General features: G+C 53.0%; 2 pseudogenes; one reads left to right on the top strand and one right to left on the bottom strand.

Moving 5' to 3' along the window:
* The window catches only part of LOC127474808 (uncharacterized), a 1,366,245-nt pseudogene that overhangs the window by 132,501 nt on the left and 1,207,914 nt on the right, over window positions 1-25,830 (bottom strand).
* Window positions 1-25,830, top strand: part of LOC127474840 (zinc finger protein 883-like) — a 177,877-nt pseudogene that overhangs the window by 15,368 nt on the left and 136,679 nt on the right.

Below are 25,830 nucleotides of genomic sequence, written 5' to 3'. Positions count from 1 at the left end.
ACTGAAAATGTAATGGTTCAAAGATTCTACCTGAAATAAAAATTCCTGCCTGGGGAAAGCACTATAATAAAAATAAAGTGGTCTTCACTTTCTTTTTCCTGTGGAGGCCTCACTTGAAAAGAGTGCTTCAAGGCAGCAGGGTTGGTAGGGATTGCCAGTTTTTATTTATTGATTTATCCACAGATGATGATAGTCTAGCTTTGGAACCAGCAATACACTTCAGCCACTTATACAAGGCAATATGTGAGCTGCTGCTGCTTCCAAAATGCAGTATCCTGGCATTTCAGGCAACTTTAAATTGGGCAAAACCCCACTTAGTAATATTAAAATCTAGCTTCTGAAGCACTTTCATTTCTGAAAGCTTTTGATGTCTTTTTATATCTCTTTAGCATATATTAAATTTCTTGGGAGCAGTGGCCAGGATGTACACTTGATGGATGACTGGGGTGGGGAGTCTCCCCCCACCCCCCCACTTTTTTTTTCCCTCCCCTTTAATTTTAAAATGAGGTGTGATAATTGTGCATTAGGTAATGCTGGAACATGAATCCTGCAGATGCAGCTGTTTGACAACATTAAAGTGGGGGGGTTGTACCATTGTTAGGTAAGTCAGCAGAGATTTTCCAAGCTGAGAAGGACAGCCTGCTGCCAAGCTCTGGCATCTGTCCTAAGAAATCTTTTGCTTCAAGGATGCCCTGCAGAAAATGATGGCTGGATGCTTTTCTGAAGGCACAAACTGCCTGTTTTCTCTTCCATAGCATTCAGAATGGGACTCCTTGTCCCAGCCTGCCTGCTCAGGTTTTTGTGGTGCTGGGTCAGGGTTTTCATGTGTTTTTTCTCCTGGGATAAAGTTGTGTACAGTGAATATTGATTATTCATCCCATGTCTGGGTCACTGTCTACATCTTCAATTTGACCCAGAATCTGTGTAAATGAGGAATGCATTGAAACAAAGTCAAGGATCCTTCAGTGACTTGTTTCTCTGAGTTCAATCTTCTGAGACCTCTGATGAGTCTGGCAGGGCAGTGCCTGTGTGCAGAGGGGCAGGGAAACAGAGTCCCAGCCCAGCAGCAGTGCCAGGGAGCAGCAGCATTTGGCCTGTTGAGAGCTGCTCTTTTTCTCCTGCCCCCCTCCCCTTCTGGGCCTCGGTGAGGCCTCAGTGCTCTGGGCCTTGGTCCCTGGGCTGGGCTGGGTCAGTCCTGTGGCCATGGCACTGCTGGCATGAGCTGGGCTCCACTGCACTCTTTCCACCACCCAAGGGGCTCCATTTGCTCCGGGCACAGCCTGAAGCCTCAGCTCTTCTTCTCCAGGGCTCTCAAGAAGAAGGCCAAGGAGCAGACTCTCCAGAGGGTCCTTGCCTTGCTGGTTTCTCCCTGGAGTCCGTGTGCTGCCCTCAGGGTGCCACTGTGGGGGCTGAGGGGCTGAGGCTGCTCCAGCTGGTGCTGGTGGTGGCCAGTGCCCCTGGAGATGGCAAATGGGGCCTGAGGAGCCCGGGGCCGATTCTCTGCTGCTGTGCTGGGGAGCGGGGCTGGCCCTGGGGCTGCAGGAGCTGCCTGAGCTGATGATGTGCTGAGCATTGCAGCCCCAGAGGGCCTGTCCCTGAGCTCCATGGCCTCCATGTCCTGCTGCAGGGCCAGACCTGAGTGTGCTGCTCTGCTGGGCTGGGGCAGGGGCAGGGAGATGGGGGGACCAGGGAGGGGCTGGACTGGGCAGTGCCAGGGAGGGGAAAACCCCAATGTTGGGCTGAAGTGTGGGAGTGGGCAGGGTGGGGGCTCTGCCGCCGCTTGGGCACCCCTGGAGTCAGAGTTTCCTTTGGCAGCACAACTTATCTAAGACCAAATAGTTTTCCAGAGTTGGCTTTTCTCTCTCTCTTTGTCCTGGTTTTCTTTTTTGTTTTCAGTTCCCCTGTCGGGAAAAGGGGGAAGGGAAGCACATGTCGATCCCTGCTTTTATCTGTATACAAAAGGGAGCTGGGGTGAGGAGGGAGGGGGGGAACAAAGCGATTTCTCCCTCTATTCTCTCTCTTTTATCCCATTCCCGCCTCCCTCGCCACACCCCGGGCGACTGTTTCCCCGCCGCCCCTCCTCGCTCGTCCCGCGGGGCAGCTCTTTCAGCTCCGGGGCGGCGGAGACTCCCCCGGCGCGGCCCTTTGGTTTTCCTCGGTTTATTCTCCGGAGCTGATTCTGTTCCGAGCTCGCCCCCCTCTCTGGCGACCCCCGCCAGGGCCCGTCCCGGGGCGGCTCCTTCAGTGCCCCGGGCGGCGGGGACCCCTCGGGGCGGCTCCCCCAGGGCCCCGCCCGCCGCCGCCGCTCCCCGGGGCCCTCCCCGCTTCCTGCCGGGATCGGACACCGCCGGTGGCCCCGGCCCTGCCGGGCTCCATCAGCCTGAGCAATTGCTGCCAAGGAGGGGCCGGGGGCTTCCTCTTGGCCTTCGTCTCCCTGGCGCTGGGGCTCGGCTTCTACCTGCGCCAGAAGGGGAGGGGGGTCCCAGGGGGTCGTGTGTCCCCCCAGAGCGTCTGTGCCCCCCCGGGGACCCCCCACCCCGCTGTCACCCCCTTTTCTCTCCCCACAGAGCTCCTGAGCCGGCGGCGGCCGCAGCCCCTCCCCGGGGCCTCGGGCCCAGCCTGGACCCCTCCTGTCCCTGTGAGGATTTTGGGGGGTCGTGTGTCCCCCCCTCCCCTGCTGCCACTCCTGATCCCAGGAAAGCTTCCCAGTTCTCCCCAGTCCCGGTTATTGCGGGGCAGTGGGGGAGGGGGGGTGGATCACGAGGGGTGGAGCCGAGTTTGGGGGGGGCAGAACTGGCTCCGGGATGGATCGGGAATAGGGACTCCCCTGTTTCCCCCCGTGTAAACCCACTCTGGGGGGGCTTTGGGAGTGCACCTGCCCCTCAGTAGGCACCCAGCTCATCCCAAAAGGTGCTGGGAACCCCTCAAAACCTTCTTAGAGCTCCCCGAGGACCCCCAAACACACTCAAAGCCCACCCAGGACCCCACCCAACCTCTTTGCTGGGGGGACTTCTCTGGGCACTGGTGGTGCTGGGAGCCTCCCCAGCTGCAGGCGAGGAGTTCTTAGGTGAGCGGGGGGTGGTAAGGGGGAGGTCGGTGGGAAAAGGGGGGGTTAGAGGGGATAAAGGGGTAGTGGGACCCCAAACTGAGTGGGAGGGGAGTGAGACCCCCCAAAAAGTGGAGGGGGGGACCATTGAGAATGATGGGAAATAAGTGGGAGAGGTCAGGAGAGTGGGGAAAGAGGAGGGTGGGACCCCCAAACTGAGCATGAGAGGGCTGGGGAGTGGGGAGATGATGTGGAAGGGGTGAGAGAGGGGAGAAAAATGGGGATTGGGACCCCCAGAGTGATCCTAATTGGAGCTGGGGATTGAGTGGACTATGAAAAAGTGGGAGGAACAGGGAGAAGGGTAAAAGAGCAGGGGTAGTGTGGTGGGATAAACGGTCCCATGGGAGCCTTTGGGCACAGGAGGGCTGGGAAAGGGGGGTGGCCCCTCTGAGCTCCCAACTTACTGTACGGTGCTGGGGGCTGCTGGATCCAATCTCAACCTTGGATCATGCCAACAGTTTCAGTTTAGAGGAATTACAGAAGTGTGACTGAATCACTTTGGTCCCCTAGGTTTTATTGATGGCAAATCAGATCTATTGATAAAAAGGAATTTATTTAGGGATACAAATGATCAGACAAAAGATCTTCATCAGAATTACTTAGTGCACAATATATACACTAAAACTACCTGTACAGGATAAGATAGGACAGTGCTCTACACTAAAGCAATTGTTGAAGCAATTCTACTCAAGCTGCCACAAAACGAGAAATTCTTAATTAGAGAGGGATGGAACTCCCCCAGACCAACGCTGGTGGGGAGATCTCTGCTCTCAACCTCCAGGAGTGACCCTGGGGGGGTCCCCAGCCAAGACAGGAATCTCCACACACCCCCCAAGAAGGGTTCTGTTGTCAGAACCTGCCCCTGGGAAAGGGGACTGGTCCTTTGTGGTCAAAAGGGATGGACTGACAGTCACTGGACTCCAGGGGTTGCCTCCCCATCAGGGGCTTCATTCAGGGTGGAAGTAGCGGCCGAAGCTTTTCCTGCAGTCGGGGCACTGGTGGGGCTTCTCTTACTGGTGGGTCCATTGGTGTCTGGTCAAGTTAGAGCTGTGGGTGAAGCTCTTGCCACACTCCCCACACTTGTAGGGCCTCTCCCCGGTGTGGATGCGCCGGTGGGTGACAAGGTTGCAGTTCTGGTTGAAGCCCTTCCCGCAGTCGGTGCAGCGGAAGGGCCTCTCATCCGTGTGCGTCCGCTCATGCCTGAGGAGATCTGAGCTGGTCTGAAACCTCTTCCCACATTCCCCACACGTGTATGGCCGTTCCCCAGTGTGGATGACTTGGTGCTTACGAAGGTTGGAGCTGTCCCTGAAGCTCTTTCCACATTCCCAACACCTGTAAGGACGTTCCCCAGTGTGGATGTGCTTGTGTTTGCGAAGGGTGGAACTGTCACTGAAGCTCTTCCCACATTCCCCACATGGGTAGGGTCGTTCCCCGGTGTGGATGTGCTTGTGTTTGCGAAGGGTGGAGCTGTCACTGAAGCTCTTCCCACATTCCCCACACCTGTAAGGACGTTCCCCAGTGTGGATGTGCTGGTGGGTGAGGAGGGTGGTGCTCCTCTTGAAGCTCTTCCCACATTCCAAGCACCTGAAGGGCTTCTCCCTGCTGGGAGGCTGCTCAGGGACCACCAGCTCAGAGCTCCCCCTCAAGCTCCGGCCGCCTTCCCGGCACAGGCTGGCTCTTTCCTCCTCAGAGCACCCTGGGCTGGCTTTGGAGCCCCTCCTGCGGGGGGATCTCCGGCCCTTTTCCTCCCCGCTGCCTTCCTGCGCCGGGGAGCCCTTCAAAACGGCCTCTCCCACCAGGGTCTCACGGGGGGATTTGTCCTCCGCGCTCTCCCTCCTCAGCTCGGGGCCTGGGGCAGGAAGCAAGAAGGACAGGCAGGGGATTTGCCTCCGGCCCACAGGGAAGGCCAAGGACATCCCCCCAACTCCGGCCCCGGCAGGACGGCGGCGCCAGCGGGGTTGTCCTGCAGCCGGGGCCATGCTGGGCTGACAGAGCCAGCACAACACCCGCCCAAAGGGACACTGACTTCCTCCTCACCTGCCTGGGGGGCCCAAGGCATCTTCCTCTTCCTCGCAGCCTCCTCCTCCATCCGCCCAAGCTTTGGGAAGGACAAATCCTGAAGGGGGGGAAAACAAGGGCTGAGCACGTTGGCTTGGGGGTTCCTCCTGCCCAAGTCCATCTCTAGAACTCACCGGACATCCTGTGTCCATAAAAACCTCCAAAACACCAAGACTCAGCCCAGAAAACCCCAAATCATCGAGATTCAGGCAAAAGCCTATAAGAAAGAGTGAGAAGACTCCTGCCCCCCCAAACTGAAAAAAGTTGAGATTCACCTAAAAAATACTCTAAAATATGAAGATGAGCCCAAAAAAATTCTCCTAAGATTTCCCCTTCTCTGGTTTCCCCCCTTTATGGTTCAGAGAGTCTCTCCTGTCTGGGATGCTGGGGGTTCTACCTAGAGATGCTGGGAGTGTTGGGGGTCCCAAGGCTCCCTTCTCCTCTGATTCTCGCCTTCGGGATACTGCATTCCCAGAAATTCCCCCTCTCCAGGTTCTCCACTTTGTTGTCCTAGGGGATCCCAGGGGTCCCCATAGTCCAGGCTCCCCCTTCTCCGTGCCCCCCCTCACCAGGCTTTCAGGGGTCCTCTGAGAGGGCACTGGGAGGGACTGGGGGGGAACTGGGGCACACTGGGGGGCACTGGGGAGTTACCTGGGGATACCAGGACACATGGGGGGACACTGGCAGGTTACTGGGCCATACTGGGGGTTACTGGGTGCTCACTGCAGGATCACTGGGCCATACTGGGGGGCAGTGGGAGGTCACTGGGACACACTGGCTGGTCACTGAGGGGGTTACTGGGCCATACTGAGGGTCACTGGGAGGTCACTGGGATATACTGGGGGCACTGGGATCCCCTTACGTGGATGTGGTACATTTCCCACCCCGGATTTTTGGGGGCATCCCTAGGACCCCTCCCCTGGGGGTTGGAGGATCCCTTGAAACCCAATGCTGGGCTTTAGGGGACCCTGTAAAATCCCCTCAAAACCCCTGAAATTCCCCCCTGGACCCATTGAAACCTCCTCAAGGACCCCTCATCCCTCCCCAGCACCCTCTAAACCCTCTCAGTGACCCACAAAACCCACCTGAGACTCCCCAAGCCCATTCAGGGACCCTCAACCCCCCCCACGGGCCCTCAAAACTGTCTGGGACACCTTAAACCCCCTAGAGACCCCAAAACTGCCTCGAAGGTCCCCGCAAAGCCTCCCAGGAACCCAAAACCTCCCCAGAGAGCCCCAAAGCCCACCTGGGACACCCCAAATCTTCTCAGAAAACAAAACTCCCATCAGAGCCGCCCAAAACCCTCCAGGGACCTTCAACCTCCCCCCCGAGTCCTTTCAGGGACCCCTCAAAACGTCCCCGGGAACCCCCGAACCCCCCCGCTAAACCCCCCCGAGCCCTCCAGCCTTTCCAATCACACCCGCGCTCCCCGCAGCCCCCGAGGGGATCACCAGACCCCGCTCTCGCCGCCCCCCCCGCCAACTCACCCAGCGAAGTGCAGCGGCCGCAGGCGAGTCCTCCTCACTCCCGACCACGAGGCCAAAATGGCGCTCGCTCCGCGCGCCCTCCGCCTTTACAGACCCGCCCCGCAGCCAATCAGCGCGCGGCCACGGCCCCTGCCCGCCCCCCGCCTGCGCGGGGCATTGTGGGAGTTGTAGTCTTTGCGGCGGGGGAGGATCGGACTTTTTTTGGTTTTTAGTTTTTCTGTCTTCTTTTATTTTCTCTTTTTTTCTTTCTCTCTTTTCTTTCTTTTTTCTTTCTTCTTTCTTTTCTTCCCTTTTTTCTCTCTCTTTTTTCTTTTTTCTCTTTTTTATTTGTTCTTTTTTTTCCTCATTTTTTCCTATTTTTCTTTTTTTTCTCTTTTTTCTCCTTTTTATCTCTTTTCTCCCTTTTTTAATTTTCGTTTTTCTTATTTTTCCCTTTTCCTTTTTTTTTTACATAGTTTTCTATTAGTTCTTTTATTCAAGGACGATTTAAACACAGATCAAAACAATCTCCATGTACATATCTTACAAAAACAGATAATCTGCCTTGTTCCAGGTTTGTGAGGGTTCCTAAGATCACAGACATTGAGACATCAAGGGTGGAAAGTGAAGCAACTGCATCCTGTCCCTTGCCACAGCCTTCAATCCACAGCCAGCCCTGGATTTCTGCAAAGCCGCTGGGCAGGAGCAGGAGATGGAGCTGGTGCTCGGCGGGAGGGGCAGGCAGGCCACGCACCTTCTATTAGAGGCACTTCAATCATCCAGGAGATCCAATGGTTCCAGGGCTGTGTGTTCATTCTTCAGGCATCCAGCCCCAGTACGGTCCCCGACCTTGAAGCACCCCCCTGGATGCCTAAGTGTCCCCTAAATGTCCCCCTAAAACTGCCCCATAAGTGCCCCTCAGGATCCCCAAGTGTCCCCCCAGTACCAACTCTTTATTCGTGTTTATTATTTCACTTTCTGGGTGTCTAAAACATTTCTGGCACGGTTTTGCCTTGGGGGAGCTGAACCTCATTGCTGGCAGCAGGGACTTGGCTCACAGCTGAGGAGTGTCTGTTACCAAAGGTGAACCTCATGAGTTTCAGATTGTGGCAAAAAAAGAAGAAAAAGCCCTCTTTGCTGTGTGCAGCCAGTTCTGTGAGCAAAGCAGGACCCAGGAGACTGAGCAGAGACAGGATGGAGTTGGGAAATATGGAGCAAGGTTGTCCACACTGTGTCAGACCTCAAGGGAAAGCTCCAGCCAGTCCAAACCTCCTTAGGAGAGACCCTGGATCAAAATCAATTAGAGAAAGCTGCAATCAACTCTTTTCAAAGGAGAAAAGTAAGAAACTACACCCTTGAAAATAAGAATGCATGTTTATCAGAACCTCTTTGAAGTATTTCTGCGTATTAAGAAAACTTCCTGATTAACTGCACTCGACTAGAGGAAAATCAAGGCAGAGCTGTGGTTTCTTAGCACTTGATTGATTTTAAGGAGCCCCGTGGTCCCCACGGTGCACTTGGCACTGAGTCCTTGAACCTCAGGTGAGGTTCTCCTCTGAGAGAGAGGAGACCTTTCCATGAGTCCAAGTCAGAAGATAATCTCAACATATCTCAAAGCATTAATGGGTCTCACTGAGGGCCATTCCCAATCCAGGCTCCTCAAGGACTCCTTGAAGGAGACCACTGCAGGCCATGATTGCACAAATCTGTCACAGACTTTGTGTCAAAAGCAAAAGCCAAAGTGCCCTTAAAAACTGAACTACTTCAAAGAAATGATGAGCCCCACAGAGTGTCACAACTGACAAAGCCTCTCAAGGGACTCATTAGAGCAGGTAATTGCAGAGGATTGCACAAACCTCTCCGAGACTCAGTGTGGAAAGCAGAACACAAAGTCCTGTGAAAACCCTGCAGTCCCTGAAGCATTAACGAGCCCCACCGGGTGTCACAACCGACAGAGTCTCTCAGGGGACTAATTAGAGCAGGTCATTGGAGGCCACGGCTGAACAAACCTCTCAGAGGCTCAGTGTCAAAAAAAGCACCTCAATAAACCCTGAGTGCCTTGAAGCATTAATGAGCCCCACTGAGGGTTGTCACTGTCTGAGGCTCTCAAGGGACTTGTTACAGCAGATAATTGGAGGACATGGTTGCACAAACCTCTCAAAAATGCAAAATCAAAACCCCAAATTGCTCTGAAAACCTTGCAGTCCCTTGAAACTTTAAGGAGCCCCCTGAGGGCCATTCCTGACAAAGCCTCCCCAGGGACTCTCCAGCAGATCCTTGGAGGCTGTGGGTGCAGGGAGGCAAAGGCTCTGGGCAGCAGCTCAGGTGCTGAGAAAAGCCTGGCTCGGTTTGGGGAAGTTTCCTTCCTTTTCAGGCTTCCTCCAGCTTTGGGAAACGCTGCCTGTGAGATTGGCACCACCTAAGAAGGGCTCTGGCAGGTTCCTGGGAGCAAAACTGGCTTGCTTTGGGCTCCACTCGAGATCTTTGGAGCATGGAGACACCTGAGAGTTAAAAAGAGGAGGCTGCATCTTTGACAACATTTGGGAACAAGGAGGGATTGCTCATATGTGGATAATCTGCATGGGAATGGTTGCTTTGAGTTAAAGCATTAAATTAAAATATATGTGGGTATCTCAGTGATTACTTTTGGTTTTAAATAGGAATATTTAATTTTTCTGTATATTTATGTTATGAAGTTGGTAGATTAGAAAACAATCATGGTGACTTTTCTCTCATGCAAACTTTAATTTGATCTTGGGAATTTTGAATGACATCTCTATGAGACAGATAAAACTCACAGGAAAATGGCACAAATACCTTGGGAAAATAAGCGAAGTATTAGGATGACGTTTGTGTGAATTCAGATTTTTCTCTTGAAAAAATGCCCTGTGCTTGTCCCTTGGCTAATTGGATACTTGATTTTTTTCTGACCTGCTATTGTCATCAGTGACACCTCAGGGTTTAAGAAGACTTCTCAATGGGTGTTAGTGCTGGCTGAGACACAGCAGCATCCTCAGCCCTCGCCTGGGAGAGGACATTCCCTCCCCAGGCCAAAGTGAGTTCCTGAAACCCCTTTTCAGCTGAGTTGTGGCTTTATTAGAAGGCACCTGCGATGGAGGAGCTGCTGCCTTGTAGCTCCCCCCCTGCCAGTGAGCCCTGCAGGGAGTCCCTGTGCTCTGGGAGGGTGGGGAATGCACAGGGAGGGCTCAGCTCCCCAGGCAGCAGGAGCATTGCTGGGCCTCTGCCAGGGCTTGCAGGGCACTGGGGAGTGTTGCAGGGCTGGGATGGGAGTGAGCGGGTTCTGGGCTGGATTTGTGAGGGCTCAGGAATCCAAGGGACAGAGCAGCAAGGTCGGGAATGTTGGATTATCAGTGACTCTCTCAGAAGTTATAAAAACCTGATCTGTTCAGGCAAATCAGGTATGGTGGGGAGATCACCCTCTTTGAACCACTTTCTTCTCTGGATGACTGAAAACTGCAGGGCACACTGGCACTGCTTGCATTAACCTGTCTCTTAGTACAGTTAGGAACTCTTGTTATTTCTGCATAAACCGTTGCTTCCCTGTCCTGCTAAAATGCCCATGGATGCATCAGAGCCACTGGATTCCCTGGAAGAGAGAAGCCTGGTTTACTTCCAATGGGATTCACCCCTCACCATGTGAAGGTGAATGATTCAGATCTTGGACAGTCTCCCAGATCTTGGTGTGCTGACAGAGCGCCAGGGGATGAGCTCCCACATGTGAGGAGAGCTGGGATTAATCTCTCTCACCAAGGTCTAAGAACTGAGCCATGCCTTGCCTTGCTTTGTTTGGATTGCTTCTCCTTCCCTTGCCTTGCCTTACCTTGCTTTGCTTCCCCATTTTCATCACTTTTCTCCTTTTTCACCCTCTTTCTTCTCATTCTTACATTAAATGCATTAAACATCTGGACAAGGAATGTAAGCCAGACTGTTCTGCAAGGGGTTGGTATTTATGCATTTCCTTCCTTTATTTCTCCTCTATCCCCAGGCATTCTATTTGATAAAATCCCCTCTGGCCAGACAAGTCAAGATTCCCTTATCTCTGTGGCAAATCCGGGTCATGCAGGCTCATGGATTCTGTTCTTCCCTCCCTTTGCAAACCTCCCTGCAGCAAACAGCCCCTGCTGGATTCCCAAACCTTCCTGCAGAGCTTGCTCCAGCTCCCCTCCTCCTGCAGTCCCGTGTGTGCTGGTGTGTGGAGTCTTTCTCTAGGCCTGAAGTGGGGGTGGTGGTGGACAGGCCACAGGATTGCTCTGCAGAGGGAAAATGTCCCAAAGAAAAGGCTTGGAGAACCACACTGTTGGATTTGGATTCGTTCTTCTGGCATTCTGTGACCACTCCAGCCTGCAGGGCCTGTGCTTCACGGTGTTCCTGCTCATCTACCTGGTGGTGCTGGCAGGGAACAGCCTGGTTGCCTCCTCACTGTGCTGGACTCCAGCCTGCACAGCCCCATGTACTTCTTCCTGAGGAACTTGTCCTTCCTGCAGGTCTACTACACCTCTGTCACTGCCAAAAATGCTGGTGTGTCTCCTGAGGGCAGATGGCAGGATCTCCTTCCTTGGCTGTGCTGCCCAGCTGTATTTCCTGGTTCTGCTGGGCAGCACCCAAAGCCTTCTCCTGGCTACCATGGCCTATGAGTGCTCCATGGCCATGTGCCACCCCCTGCTCTGTCCCCTGGCCATGAGCAGGGGCTCTGCACCAGGCTGCTGCTGGGCTCCTGGGGGGCTGTGGCACCAGTGCAGGCAGGACAGACCTACCAGCTGTTCCCTTTGCCCTTCTGTGCATCCCGTGACCTTCCTCACTTCTTCTGGGACATCCCCCCACTGCTGGACCTGGCCTGTGCAGACACATTCTGGAACCAAGTGGGGCTGCACACCATCACCCTGGTTTTTTTAATCCTTCCCTTCTGCTTAATAGTTCTGTCTTACATTCAAATTATCAGGGCAATTGTGAAAATCCCCTCAGTTCTGGGCAGGCACAAAGTCTTCTCCACCTGCTCCTCACACCTCGGGGTGCTGACACTCTTCTATGGCTCAGCCACAGTCGTCTACTTAAAGTCGTCTACTCGAGGGATTCTGGAGATCCTGACAAACACTCTGCCCTGTTTGACACAGTTGTGACTCCCATGTTTAACCCTCTCATCTATAGCCTGAAGAGTGAGGAAGTGAGAATGGCCTTGAAGAGACTCCTATGGACAAAGTGATCCTACAGAGGGTGTAAAATGGTCCCAAATGCTGTAAGTCCCACTGGGGTATGTGGTTGCCTGAACAAAGCACCCCATATTCACTCCAACAAAACCACGTGTCCAGCCTGGCTTTCCTCCTCCTCCAGGAGGGGAACGGTGTCCTGAGGCATTCCTGTTATGTCCTGCCCTGCCATGACATCTTTGTCCTCCAGAGCACCTTCAGTACCCCAAAAGAGTTCAATGCCAAGAGCTCCTTCAAGCTGGGTCTGACCAATGTAATGTTAAGGGGAAACAGTGCAATCGTGGTCAGTCATCAATGAGCCCCAGAGGTGACACAACCCATGAGAGGTGACTCCCCTTGGGTTTGAGAAATCCCTTGCTAGGCCTCATGGCCTATGGGCAGTGTTTCTGTGTGGAATCAGCTTAAAAAGCTAAAGGATATGAAGGGCACCTTGCCCTGCTATGAAATCTTGCACTGAGTTCTGTAAGGCTTGAGTAACTTGGCATACAGAATAAATAATTAATAATTTTAAAAACCCACCAAGGGGATAGTTCAGCACTAGAACAGGGTCCCAGAGACCTGTGGAGTTTCCATCTGTCAAGGTTTAGCAATGTCAGCCAGGCACTCAGCACTGCACAGTCGCTCACTCCCTCCCCACCACAGGGATGGGGCAGAGAATCAGAAGGGTAGAAGTGACAAAACTCCTGGGTTGAGTCAAAGACGTGCACATGTGCAAGGCCAAACCAGGAATTCATTCCCAGTTTCCCATGGACAGGCAGGTGTTCAGCACCTCCAGGAGAGCGGGGCCCCGTCCCGAGTAACGGTGACCTGGGTAGACAAACACCATCACTCCAAAGTTCCCCCCTACACACCCTGAGTGTGATGTCCATGGTCTGGAGCAGCTCTTGGGTCAGGGGGGTCACCTGTCCCAGGTGTGTCTCCTCCCACCCTCCCATGCAATCCCAGCTCCCTCCCCAGCGTGGCCGTACCAGGGGCAGGAAAGGCCTTGGAGCTGTGCAAGTGCTGCCCAGCAATAACAAAACTGTTGGTGTAGAGTCGCGACGGTCGATAAAGACACAAAGAGTCTAGTTGTGTGCAGAAAAGATGCCTCTATTTTCTCATCTGCCTTTTTATACCCCTTGCTAGCAGCAAGCAATAACCTCATTTTAGCTAAGCAAGCAACAGTGTTTTCATTGTCTAGGATCAACTGGTGATACATTTAGCAAAGCTCAAGGCCTTATTGTAGTTCCCTCATCCTAGGCCTACCAACTTTACAGTCTGCTTTGTTTCTCCATTAGGGCTGTGTACTGACTTCCTTATCATCAAGGATACACCCTAAAGCTTACCGAGTCAATATATTCATCCTGGGAGCCAATAGACCCGCTGTTAACACCTTCGGAAGGGCCTGTGAGGTCCCTTCTCTCAGCAGGAGCTGATGGCTCAGCCCGTCACTCATGGCTGGGCCAGGGGCTCTCCAGCTGCCCCTGCCCTGGCCTGTGACAGCCCAGCACAAACCCCTTTGGTTTAAAGAGGCCCTGCAGTGTCACAATGGCCCCTTGATTCCGTGAGGTTCCACAGTGTCCCAGGGCTCCCCTGATTCCATGAGGCCCCACGTGTCACAGTGGCCACTTGATTCCATGAGGTTCCACAGTGTCCCAAGGGTCCCTTTAGCTCCGTGGGGCTCTTTGACATCCCGTGACCTCCCGGCTCTTTAGGAGCCCTGAGAACTTCAACAGGGGGAAGTGCCGGATTCTGCCCTGGGATGGGGCAACCCCGCATGGACGGACAGACTGGGAAGGAGAGGCTGGAAAGTAGTGCCGGGAAAGGGCCCTGGGGGTGCTGGTGGGTGGCCAGTTGGCCCTGAGTCAGCAGTGCCCTGGCAGCCAGGAGGGCCAAGCCTGTCCTGGGGGCATCAGGCCCAGCATGGCCGGCCGGGCCAGGGAGGGGATTGTCCCGCTCTGCTCTGCCCTGGGGCGGCCTCACCTGCACCATTGGGGCAGTTTGGGGGGACACAATGGAAGGGAGAGATTGAGCCATTAGGGAGTGTCCAAAGGAGGGCAGGGAAGATGGGGAAGGGCTTTGGGGGGAAGGCGTGTGAGGACACTGAGGGCACTTGGTGTGTTCAGCTGGAGAAGAGGAGACTGAGGGGAGACCTCACTGCAGGTACAATTCCTGGGCAGGGGTAGAGGAGGGGCAGGCCCTGAGCTCTGCTCTGGGGGGAGCAGGGACAGGACTGAGGGAATGGCCTGGAGTTGTGTCAGGGCAGGGTTAGGTTGGATCTTAGAAAGAGGTTGTTCCCCCAGAGGGTGGTTGGGCACTGAACAGGCTCCCCAGGGCAGTGGGCACAGCACCAAGGCTGACAGAGCTCAAGAAGAGTTTGGATAGTACACTCAGGCTCCTGGTGTGACCCTTGGGGATGGTCCTGTGCAGGGCTAAGGGTTGGACTGGATGATCCTTGTGGGTCCCTTCCAAGTCAGCCTATTCTGTGATTCTGTGATTATCAACCCTGGGTTCAGCACAAAGCCAAAATATAGCCCTGCACCAGCCACGGGGAAGAAATTTAACTGTACTGCCCCTGAAACCAGCGCAGCCATTAGGGGCTCTCACAGAAACATCCCACAGTCCATTTGCCACCTGGAACCAGTGACTCTGAGTTCCTGCTTCCCCAGCCCCAGGGATGGTCTCCTTGTCTGCTCATTCCCTCCACACTCTCTTTTCAGTGATGGCCTCACTGGGGCTTGCTGACATCCTCAACAACTTGGAGGTTTCCTGAGGAATTTGACTTCTCTAGAGTCTTGCTCAGTCTTCAGATCCTCAGTTCAGGAATTCAGTGCCAAAGGGCTCATTGACATTCAAAATATCTTAAGGAGACTAAACTCTGGAAGCAACTTACTTTTAAATCTTCCATTCTGTTGTCGTTTCTTAGACAGATTTCACAGCCACACTCCACAGTCCATTTTCCACCTGGAACCAGTGACTCTGAGTTCCTGCTTCCCCAGCCCCAGGGATGGTCTTCGTGTCTGCTCATTCCTCTACACTCTATTTTCAGTGCTGGCATCTTAACCAGACAAGCCCCTGGGAATAATTTACTTGCAAGTCTTCAATTCTTTTGTGGTTAATTAGACATATCTCAGAATTGCATTACAAGTGAATATATTGTATTAAAGAAACAATGACAAAACATTTCCTTTTTTATGTCCCGTTTATTTTTTTCCCGTTTTAACATTAATATCAGCAATCCCCAGTCGATACTGATCCTGAGCAATTCTTAATTCAGTCTGAATAGATAAGAAAACCAAGACCATTTATGTCTGACAATCCAACAGACTTTATCCCTATCCCCACCCCACCATTCCCTCATCAAACCCCTGGCACTTCAAGCAACCTTGGGCAAATCTGAGCTCCCTCCACTCAAGGCTGGACCTGCAGGTTTCAGCTCCTTGGCACCAACTCCCACCTGCTTGGCTTGGAGAAGGAGTTGCACAAGACACAGAGGGATGTTCATTTAATGCCAGCAAACAAAACCAGAGGAAGGCACAGCTCAATAAAAACCAGAAGACCTTCCCCTGCTGTGTATTAAGTCCACATTGCCTCCACTGAAGTCCACTTTGCACAGTAGATAGTCTTAGACCAATGGCAAACACCTTCTGTGTCAAGCACAGATCCCAGGATGCCCCCAACACTCCCTGCCCTGGATTCTGTCCATATTTGCCCTTTGCACACAGGGAGTCACACACTGAAGTCACAAGTTCCCTTGAACCACAGTGGAGGAAAAGAGAAAGTGAATTAATTTCTCTGTTGTGCAGAGCTAAATCTGCACTCATCCCAATATTCTGGGCTTACAGGACCTTTATCAAACAAATTCTGCAGCATCTGTTCACTGGGCAAACATCTGTGTGGGTGGCCAGGCCCAAGGAGTGGTGGGCAATGGAGTTCCATCCATTGGTGTTCCCAGGGCTCAGCACTGGGCTCAGGGCACTTCAGTCTCTTTCCCAATGATCTGCACAAGGGGATGGAGTGCAGCCTCAGGCAGTTCCCAGGGGACACCAAGCTGGGGGGAGTGTTGATGTGCTGGAGGGCAGGAAGGCTCTGCAGAGGGATCTGGACAGGCTGGATCCATGGGCCCAGGCCACTTGGAGGAGGTTCAACAAGGCCAAGTGCCAGGTGCTCTACCTGAGACACTTTCATCTGGTCAGTCCCATCCCCCTGTCCATTGTTGGATGTCACTCAGGAGCCCAACTCTTGGTTCCCTGTGCATCTCCAGGATGGACTTTCACAGCCAACCTCTCTGCCCTGGTGGCAGGAGGGCCTACCCTGATAAGGCCTAAAATCCCATCAGACAATGCCAACAGTGCCAGCTCTCATGCAAGCTGTCTGTGAGATCTGAGAGTTACCGGTGGCACCATGGGAATGGTTTTGGTGTTGAATGATGCTCAAACCAGCCTGGTTCACCCAACTCCAAACACACATCCTGCTTTTGGAAGTTGGATGGGACAGTGAAGCTGGTAACTGGTCTGTACATTTGTGAGGAGCAGTCAATCCCTTCCTACTATAGAAGTCCAGTCCCCTTTCATCCAGGCAGGTTCTTCTAACGCAGCCCTTCTTGGGGTAGATGTGTGGAGATTCCTGCCTTGGGTGGGGACACCCTCCAAGGACACTCCTCAAGGTTGAGCAAAAGAAATCTCCCCATGACCGTTGGTCTGGTGAGTTCCATCAGATCTCTACTTAATAATTATTTCTTTTGGCTAGCTTTAATATAATTGTTCAATAATTTCTTCAATATAGTGCACTATCCTATCTTATACTGTACAACTAGCAGTTTTAGCCTTTGTATTGTGTAGTAAATAATTCTGATTAAGATCTTTTGTCTGATCATTTGTAAGAATAAATGATTCTTTTCATATAAATACTCTCATTTTGCCAATCATTAAAACGTGTGGGACAAAAGTGGTTCGGTCACAATTCTGTAATCCCTTAAATTGAATTTGTTGACAAAATCTGAGGCAAAGATTGGATCCCTTATTCCTTGAGGCTTCGCAGTGTTACAATGGCTCCTTGATTCCATGAGGTTGCACTGTTTCCCAGCGTTCTTGGGCTCCATAAGGCCCTGCAGTGTGACAATGGCCCACTGATTCCATCATTTTCCCAGTGTCACAATGGACCCTTGATTCCATGAGGTTCCCCAGTGTCACAGTGTTCCCTTTGACTCCAGAAGGCCTTGCAGAATCAGAATGGTCCCTGGATTCTGGGAGGTTCCACAGTGTCACAATGGACCCTTGATTCCATGAGATTCCGCAGTGTCTCATTGGTTCCCTTTGTTCCCAGGAGGTTCCTTTGTTTCCATCAGGCCCTGCCACATCCCAGACTCCCTTTGGTTCCATGAGGTGCTGCAGGGTCACAATGTCCCCTTTATTCCAGGAGGTTCCACCATCTCCCATGGTTCCTTTGGTTCCATGGGATTCCACAGGGCCAAAACTCCCTGATTCTTATCCTTCCAAAATTTGTGGGCCCATTCTATCCCTGCCTGGGATGGAGCACTACTGTGTTTCTGCAGGAATGGATCCATGGCCATCCTGCCACTGCGCCAATTGAATGCTGCACAAACGTCACTGCAGGCCCAACCCTGGATGCAGGAACAGTCTGGGAACTCCAGGCCTGCTCCCATTCAGCAGAGACAGTTGGGGTCCCAAAGAGCACAAGTGATTGACTGCAACCCCTGCAGTTCTCTGGCATTGCTGGGGACAAAGGCATGAACTGCCAGGAGCTCTGCAGAGCCCTGACAGTGCCACTGCAATCCCAAGCTGCATTGCCCGGGGCAACCCTCAGCACAGCCAAGGCCACAACCCTTCCTGAAAGGTGTCCCTTCTGGGCAGGGCCAGGGGGACAAACCCCTCCATCTGTCCCTGTACATGTTGTGTCCAATTCTCATCCCCCACTTAGGGACAAAGTCAGGCTACATTTTATACCTTATTAACCAGGACTGTGGAAAGTGCTGTGGGTGGGACTGTGGTCCAATTTCCATTTAATTTGTGGGCACGTTGTACAGAATATTTCTTGGTAAGAGGTGCACTTGGTTTGTACAAAACATCTCTGGGTATCAAGGAGAACAAAGAGACCATGCAGCTTTCACCTTGTTCCATTTTCCTCGTCCGTGATGTGTCAACACACACCACAGGACTTTCATCTGATTTCCGTGTCTGTTCTGATCCCCACGGGCCCTGTAGTGATTTGAGCTTTGCATTTTCTTCACTCTTTTGTGCTTCCAACCCACACACCCCCTCCAGTCTGGGCCTCCCAAAGAACTCAGGAGTCTGCTGTTAGTGTTTCCCACTGCAAGGGCTGGAACTTGGGCCACAATCTGTGCCAGGAGCAGAGAGACCCCTGGACAGAGAAACTTCTTGGCAATGGAATTATTAAGAAAAAAGGACAGGCTGTGGGGATCAGTGTCAGGGCATGGCCTGGGAAGTGTCTTGAGCAGCCTCCTGTTTAACAGGACCAGCTTTTTCATTCCCTTTTCCCTCTGTTTTCTCATGCTTGTTCCTCCTCAAACTGCCGTGATCCCATCCTTTCCTTTCCTTTGTTTCTTTCCTAGAAATCCCATGACAAGTCTTCCTCAGTCCCCAAATGTGCTTTCTTGTTGCCCATCATAAGTTTCAGACCCTGAGCATGGAAACTCCATCCACATCTGTGAGGTCACGCTGGGAGGCTCTGCCATTGACCTACTTGGTGAAGGCTTCACACAAATATTTTGGAACTCTCTTTTAATTATTTTTTTTACCTTTGGGGCTTAGAAGGGTTTCTCTAAAAACATGGCAATTCATGTCCTCAACATGATAATTCTTTGGAGAAGGAGTTTGAGACTCAAAGAATCCCAGAATGGTTTGGGTTGGAAGGGAGGTAAAAGGTCATCTTGTCCAAGTCCCTGGACATGGACAGTGACATCTTTTACTAATTGAGGTTGCTCACATTCCCTGACCTTGAACAAATGCAGGGATGGGACCTCCACCTCTCTGGAAACCTGCTTCAGTTCTTACCGCCCTTATTGTTAAATCTTTCCTTCTATTATCCAATATAAAACACTTATCTTTCAGTTTGAAGCCACTGCTCGATGTTCTGCCACTACAGGCCTTGGTAAAAATATCCCTGGGATTTCCTTAGACTATGAGCAGGACATTTTCATCTGCAAAAAAATTAGTGAGTGCCCAGAGATCTCCCAAGATGGGCTTTAAAGGTCTCAAGCACATGAGTACTAGAGAGGGGCTAAGGAGCTGTGGCCTCACTGGTGTGGAGACTGAGGACAGTACAGGACAGCCCTGAGAGGGCTTGAAGGGAGGATTTAGAGATGGTGGATCCTTTTGTCAGAGCAGGAAAGAGCATGAGAAAGAAAAAATTAATGCCAAGTGCAGCTGGGGATGTCCCGAGTGGACATGAGGAAAGAGGAATTTCATTCCATGGGAAACGCTGTGCTGGAACACATCACCCAGAAGGAGTCTGGATGAGCCCAAGGCTTTGTGTGTGCAGGAAGAGCCAGGGAGGACGCAGAGATGTCAGTGCAGGAAAGTGCCAGCCAGGTGGGGCAGCCGGGGGGATGACGACAGCCTGCAGGGAAAGGGGCAGGGCATGGACACCGTAGGACAGCCTGGGCTGGAGAGGAGACAGGCATGGGGAGAAGCTGAAAGGCCCTGACAGAGCCAACTTCTGCAGGCCTTTGGCCATGGCTGCTGTCTGTGCCCCTGATGCCAGGAGGAGGGGAGTGTCCCTTGCAGCCCTGGGGCCTCATGGCCTCCTTGTCCCTGCTCAGCAGCCTGGCAGGTGCCACCCCATGGTCCTGCCTTTGGCATTGCACATCCCACATCCCAGTGCCCCAGGAAGAGCCCTGAGGAATGAGGCAGGGACAGCATCTGCCTTCCCAGGGGCTGGGGGTCAGGCCTTGGCCCGTTGGATTAATGAAATACATCCAGGTTTCCTCAGCATCAGAGCCCCCTTTCCCTTGCTTGTCCATTCTTGTCATCACTGCAATTTTCTGTTCCAACTTGAATCTGGGGACACTTTCACAGTTGTGTCCCACATTGAGACCCAGTAACAGTACAAGAAACTTCAGTATTTCAAACTCATTTTGAGTTCTTGAAAAGTTGTTTGAACTTACTCTCAGGGACTGAGTTTCACGTAAACAACACAAACCCCCTCTGGGGGTCATTAAAGACATGGAGCTGTTGCTGTGCTGCTGAGCTGGGCCAGGCTCCTGGCACACAGGGAGCTCCTGGCAAGCAAGAAGAGCTTCAAAGAGACAGCTCTGCTGGTGAGCAGCTCCTCTGCACAGCCCAGCAGGGCTGAGGGCACTGCCTGCAGCACCCAGGGCACAGGAGAGAAGGCAGAGAGATGAGAGGCAGCCTGGGCTGGGAGGTGACTGAGCTCTAACTAGGCAAGAAACCTTCCCAGCATTTGAAGGAAGAATTCTCTGGCTGTAGGAAAGTTCAACTTGCCTTCCTGGAGGCATCTCCTAAAGCTGCCACATCCCACAGCTTCCAGGATCTTTCAGCAGCACTCTCCCAGTTGCTGCAGTGCAGGGGAAGTGGCCACATGGCAGAGCAGGGCAGGAGCTGCAGGCAGCAAGGGCAGAGAGGAGAAGGGAGCAGGAGGTTCAAGGGATCCTGGGGTGGGAGGACAGGGCAGAGCTGCTCAGGGCAGGAACCTTGCCAGCCCTTTGCCACGGTCAGGCTGTGGCTGCAGAGCAGTGCAGGGGAGTTCCTGCAAGTGCCTCTCCCAGCTGCCAAATGGCAGCAGTGGCAGGAGCTGTCAGGATGGCTCTGCTGGATTTGCTGGGGTGCAGCAGGAGAAGCTGCTGCAGAGCAGGACTTGCTGCTGCCCCCTCAGAGGCCCAGGGCCAGAAGGTTCCCTGTGCCAGGGCTGGCTGTGGGGTGGGAAGGTGGGGGTGCAGCCAGGGGTGCCCAGGGCTGTGGGGCAGAGCAGGGTCCTGCCCCCAGGGCTCTGTGTGCTGGGGCAGGGACTCTGCTGCCTGCCAGGGTCAGCTCTCAGCCCGGCCAAGGAGCTGCCACGGGGCTGGGGGAGAAGGGCTGTGGGGAAGGAACAACTGCTGGGAGGGCTGAGCAGGGCAGAGTCCTTCTGATCTCCAAAGTGGGCTGCAGGGATGGGGGCTGGTCACAGCTCCAGATCAAAGCAGGAAATTTCCCAGAAGGTGTTTGCAAGATGCACAGACAGACAGGGGATACCCTAAAGAGAATGAACCAGTTCTTTCAGTGTTATACTCTGGGTTGTCTGGGTGCTGACTGCAACAGAGAAATCAATCTCTGAGCATAGGAGGAATCACTTGAACTTGAACTCTGTTAGATTAGAGAGGATTGAACCCAAGAGTGTCAGACATCAAAACTGTCATATAGAAAGCACCAGTGTCACTTTTCCAGCCTCCTCAGTGTTGCTCTAACATTGCCATCAGAGCCTGCCCAGCCAGAGATGCCCCTGGGCAGTGCCCTGTGCTGCTGGGAGGGCTCTGCAGGGCAGAGCTGAGCCCCCAGGGCTGGGATGGGCTCTGGCAGCACTGGCAGGGCCCAGCCCTGGGCCCAGGGAAGCAGCTCCTGGCAGGGACAGCTCCAGGCAGCAGAGCCCTGGGCAGGGAGTGGGGGGCAAGTGCCCCCAAGGCCTGGGGGAGGGGGTGTTCAGGCAGCTCTGGGGGCCCTTCCCTGCAGCTCTGCTGGGCACTGTGTGCTGGGCCATAGAAATGAGGATTCCTGCAGTGGAAAAGTACCTTCCCATGATGTGATGGTAAAAATAGAAAACACAGGTACAATTATTCTAACTACAGACTAAGCTTCTGCTCTGCAGCCCCAGCTCTTCTGAGTCATGGGTGTAGAGATGGAACTTTTGTATTCAAGGTCTCTTACATCTGACATTCCTTGTGTGTGTGAGAGCTTTACCAAAAAATTCCATTTCCTCCTGGAACAGAGCAAAACTGACTCCTTGGCAGTGAATTTGGTGACATTTGACACATTGATTTCTTTTAGAAATGGAGTTGCTTTTTCACAGAGGTCTGTCTGAACCGTTCCCTGTCCTTTCCTTTTTTGAACAGACCCTGTGCTAAGAAGCAGCAAATGTCCAACAGCAGCTCCATGGCCCAGTTCCTCCTCCTGGCATTCGCAGACAGGCGGGAGCTGCAGCTCCTGCACTTCTGGCTCTTCCTGGCCATCTCCCTGGCTGCCCTCCTGGCCAACGGCCTCATCCTCAGCGCCGTAGCCTGTGACCACCACCTGCACACCCCCATGGGCTTCTTCCTGCTCAACCTCTCCCTCACAGACCTGGGCTGCATCTGCACCACTGTCCCCAAAGCCATGCACAATTCCCTCCAGAACAACACAACCATCTCCTACATGGGATGTGCTGCACAGGCCTTTTTCTTTTATTTCTTCATGTCAGCAGAGTTTTCCCTCCTCACCATCATGTGCTACGACCGCTACGTTGCCATCTGCAAACCCCTGCACTACGGGACCCTCCTGGGCAGCAGAGCTTGTGCCCACATGGCAGCAGCTGCCTGGGCCACTGGCTTTCTCTATTCTCTGCTGCACACAGCCAGTACATTTTCCCTGCCCCTGTGCCAGGGCAATGCCCTGGGCCAGTTCTTCTGTGAAATCCCACACATCCTCAAGCTCTCCTGCTCACACTGTTACATCAGGGAACTCTGGCTTCTCATGTTTTCCATCTCTTTAGTATTTGCTTGTTTTGTTTTCATTGTTTTCTCCTATGTGCAGATCTTCAGGGCTGTGCTAAGGATCCCTTCTCAGCAGGGACGGCACAAAGCCTTTTCCATGTGCCTCCCTCACCTGGCTGTGGTCTCCCTGTTTGTCAGCACTGGCACATTTGCCTACCTGAAACCCCCCTCCATCTCCTCCTCATCCCTGGATCTGGTGGTGTCAGTTCTGTACTCAGTGGTTCCTCCAGCACTGAACCCCTTCATCTACAGCCTGAGGAACCAGGAGCTCAAGGATGCCCTGAGAAAAATGCTGAATGGATGCTTTTCAGGAGCATTTACATGCCAGGTTTCTGGTGTGTAGCATTCAGAATGGGACTCCTTAATGGCCCAGCCTTCCTACTCAGGTTTTTCATGGAGGTCATTGGGTTCTTCTGGCAATAATTTTCTGTGCAATTAAATATTATTATACATCTGCCTTCTAATTTAGTGTCTACCCATTGAATTTGACCCAGAGATGTAAAAATGATGAATTGTGCTCTCTGAGCATTTAAACAAAATAAAGGACCCTGCAGTGCCTTCTTTGTCCAAGACCCTTCTTCTAAGATGTTCCTAAAGGAGAGCACACTGCAGGACAGGGTGTATTTGCAAACAGGAAGGGGGCAATAATCCCAGCCCAGCAGCACTGCCAGGGAGCAGCAGTGCTTGGTCTTCCCAGAGCTGCTCTCTTGCCACTTCCACACTGTCCTCCTGAGCCCCTTTCTCACTGTAAGGCCTGAGTGCTCTCTGAGCACAGTCCTGTGGGTTGGAAGCCCTTGGAGCACAGGCAGGGACAGGCCCTGGGAACTTGTGAAGCAGAGCTGGGCTCCCTTACAGCATCTCCAGGATGCTTTGGGATCTTCTGAGGGCAGTGCATGTACTGGGTCACTTCTTCTGTGGCCTTGCTCCAGAGCTGGAACTCTCCTGCAGTGTCCCCATGACACTCCTGCTCTCTGCTTTCCAGGTTCCATTTTTAGATCCAGTCTTCCCCTCCTGTTCACAGGGACATCCTGGGAGTGCTTCAGAGCTGCCATCCTGGGGCAGCTCCTGCCCAGCGTGGGCAGGCACAAGGTCTCTCCACCTGCTCCTCTCACCTCCCCAGTGCCACTGTTTTCTGCAGATTCCTCCTCCTTGCCCAGCACAGCCCTCCTGGCACAGTTGGACACAGCCCTTGTTCTACCCCCTCCTCAGGCACCTGCCCAACCCCCTCAGCTCCAGCCTGATGCCAGAAACCTTCAGGGCAGGGAGGCACTGGGGAAAATGCTGAGGAAACCTTTCAGCTGCACTCAAATCCAATTGGAGGGGTTGACCTCGAGGAAGAAATCCCTTCCCGTTCTCCAGAACCACCAGGGCAGCCTGTGTTCTGTCCTGGGCACTCCTCTGGAAGTGTGGGCTATGGAAAAGGTTTTGGTGTCAGGGATATTGAGAAGGCTGGGCAGTGTCACTGGGAGACCTCTCCCAAACCCTTGGAAAGGCCAGAGCCATCCCAGAGCTTCCTGGGGCCTTGGCAAAGGCAGACATAGAACCAGTCTGCAAACAGGGCAGCAAGGAGGGTTGGCAGAGTTCCAGACTGCTCAGGCTCAGCAGGGAAGGGGATAGGGCAAGTCCTCCTGCAGCCATTGCCAGGCATTGGAAGGACAAGGCAGGGATTGCAGAAACCCTGTGGGAGGGAATAGAGGATGTTCTGTGCCCAGACTTTATCAAGGCCTTGACATGGCCTCCTATGGTCTCCTTATGGCCAGATTGTTGAGCTGGACTGAAGAAGTGGAAGATGTGGTGGTGAGAATTTGGCTGAATGAAGAGTGTCAAATCAAATCCATGGTACAAAGTCCTCTTGGTAGCAACTTCCTTATGAAATCCCTCAGTGATCAGCCCTTGAACACCACTGTAGAACATCTTTATTATCACTCTGTACATTGGGACAAAATGTATTTTCAAATCCTTTGTGGATGATGCCAAATTTCAGGGAGCCCTTGAAATGGTTTAAAGACACGTATTGGGGTGGGAACTCCAATCAAATGAACTCACTCCCCTTTTATTCCCCACCAATACAGGGAGACAAAATACAAGGAGGCATAAGTAAAAAAATAACAGTTTACTGACAAGAAATATAGTAGCAAAAACAGCAATACCAACAGAACTATTCAAAGCAACAGCAGAGAGAGAAATTGCCTCCTCTCTACCCATCTGCCCCAACCCCCTTTTGTAAACAGATGAAACCAGGGATCAACACGTGCCTCCTTTCCCCATTTTCCCCCTGAATGAACAAAGAACAAAAAACAAAACCAGGGGAGAGAGGGGGCAAAGCAAGATGTGGAAAACTCTCTGGTCTGAGATCAGTTGTGCTGCCCAAGAACACGCTGACTCCAGAGGTGTCCAAGCGGGGCAGAGCCGGCGACTCCGTTCCGTGCGGCGGCGGGGGGGAGGCAGCGGCTCTGCTTGATTCCATGGAGTTCTGGGCAGGCACAGTGGGCCCTTGGTTCCAGGAGGGTCTGAGATGTCTCAGGGTTCCTTTTGTTCCAAAGAGACACCGCATGTCACAATGGTCCCTTGGTTCCATGAGATTCCACAGTGTCCCTGCATTCCTTTGGTTCCATGAGGCCCTGCAGTGTCACGGTGCCACTTGATTCCGTGATGGTACAAAGAATCAGAATGGCCCCATGATTTAAGGCCAACTGCACATGGGGCTGCCTTAGGGGGAGTGTGGGCACCCAGACAAGGGAGTTGTCACCCCCCTGGACTCAGCCCTGGGGTCACCACATCTGGACTGGTCTGTCTGTCTGTGAGGTTCCCCATTCTGGAGGAATGAGGAAGAATAGGAGAGGGTCTAGAGGAGATCTGACAGGATGGAGCTTTTCTCTGTATTGGAAATAGAATAAAATCTCCACAAAGATTAGCATTGAAGGTTGGGACTGAAGGTGAGGAACAAGAAATATCACTCAACAGAGACCCTTGTGCTGCAAGAGATCACCCAGAGGGAGTCAGGATCAGCCCATGGCTTTGTGTTCCAGGGAACAGCCAGAGCTGGTGCAGAGACATCAGGGAGGGTCTAGAAATGCTGCTGGGAGGGGGTGGGAAAGCAGGAGGGGTGTGAGCAGCCTGCAAGGCCAGAGCAGCAGCAGGGCCAGGGCAGGACAGCCTGCAGGAGAGATGGCCAAGGGCTCTGGCAGGGCTGCAAGGCCCAAAGGCACCCAGGCCTTTGTCCCCTTGCCTCTGGCAGCTGCCTCTGCCACTCAGGCCACCACAAGCAACTTGCCT

Source organism: Manacus candei, unplaced genomic scaffold, assembly GCF_025592945.1.
Source record: "Manacus candei isolate 608988 ecotype Guabito, Panama unplaced genomic scaffold, ASM2559294v1 h1tg000045l, whole genome shotgun sequence".
Classification (NCBI taxonomy): domain Eukaryota; kingdom Metazoa; phylum Chordata; class Aves; order Passeriformes; family Pipridae; genus Manacus; species Manacus candei.
The sequence above is the reverse complement of the archived record's forward strand: the minus strand, read 5'-3'. Positions and strand labels throughout refer to the sequence as shown.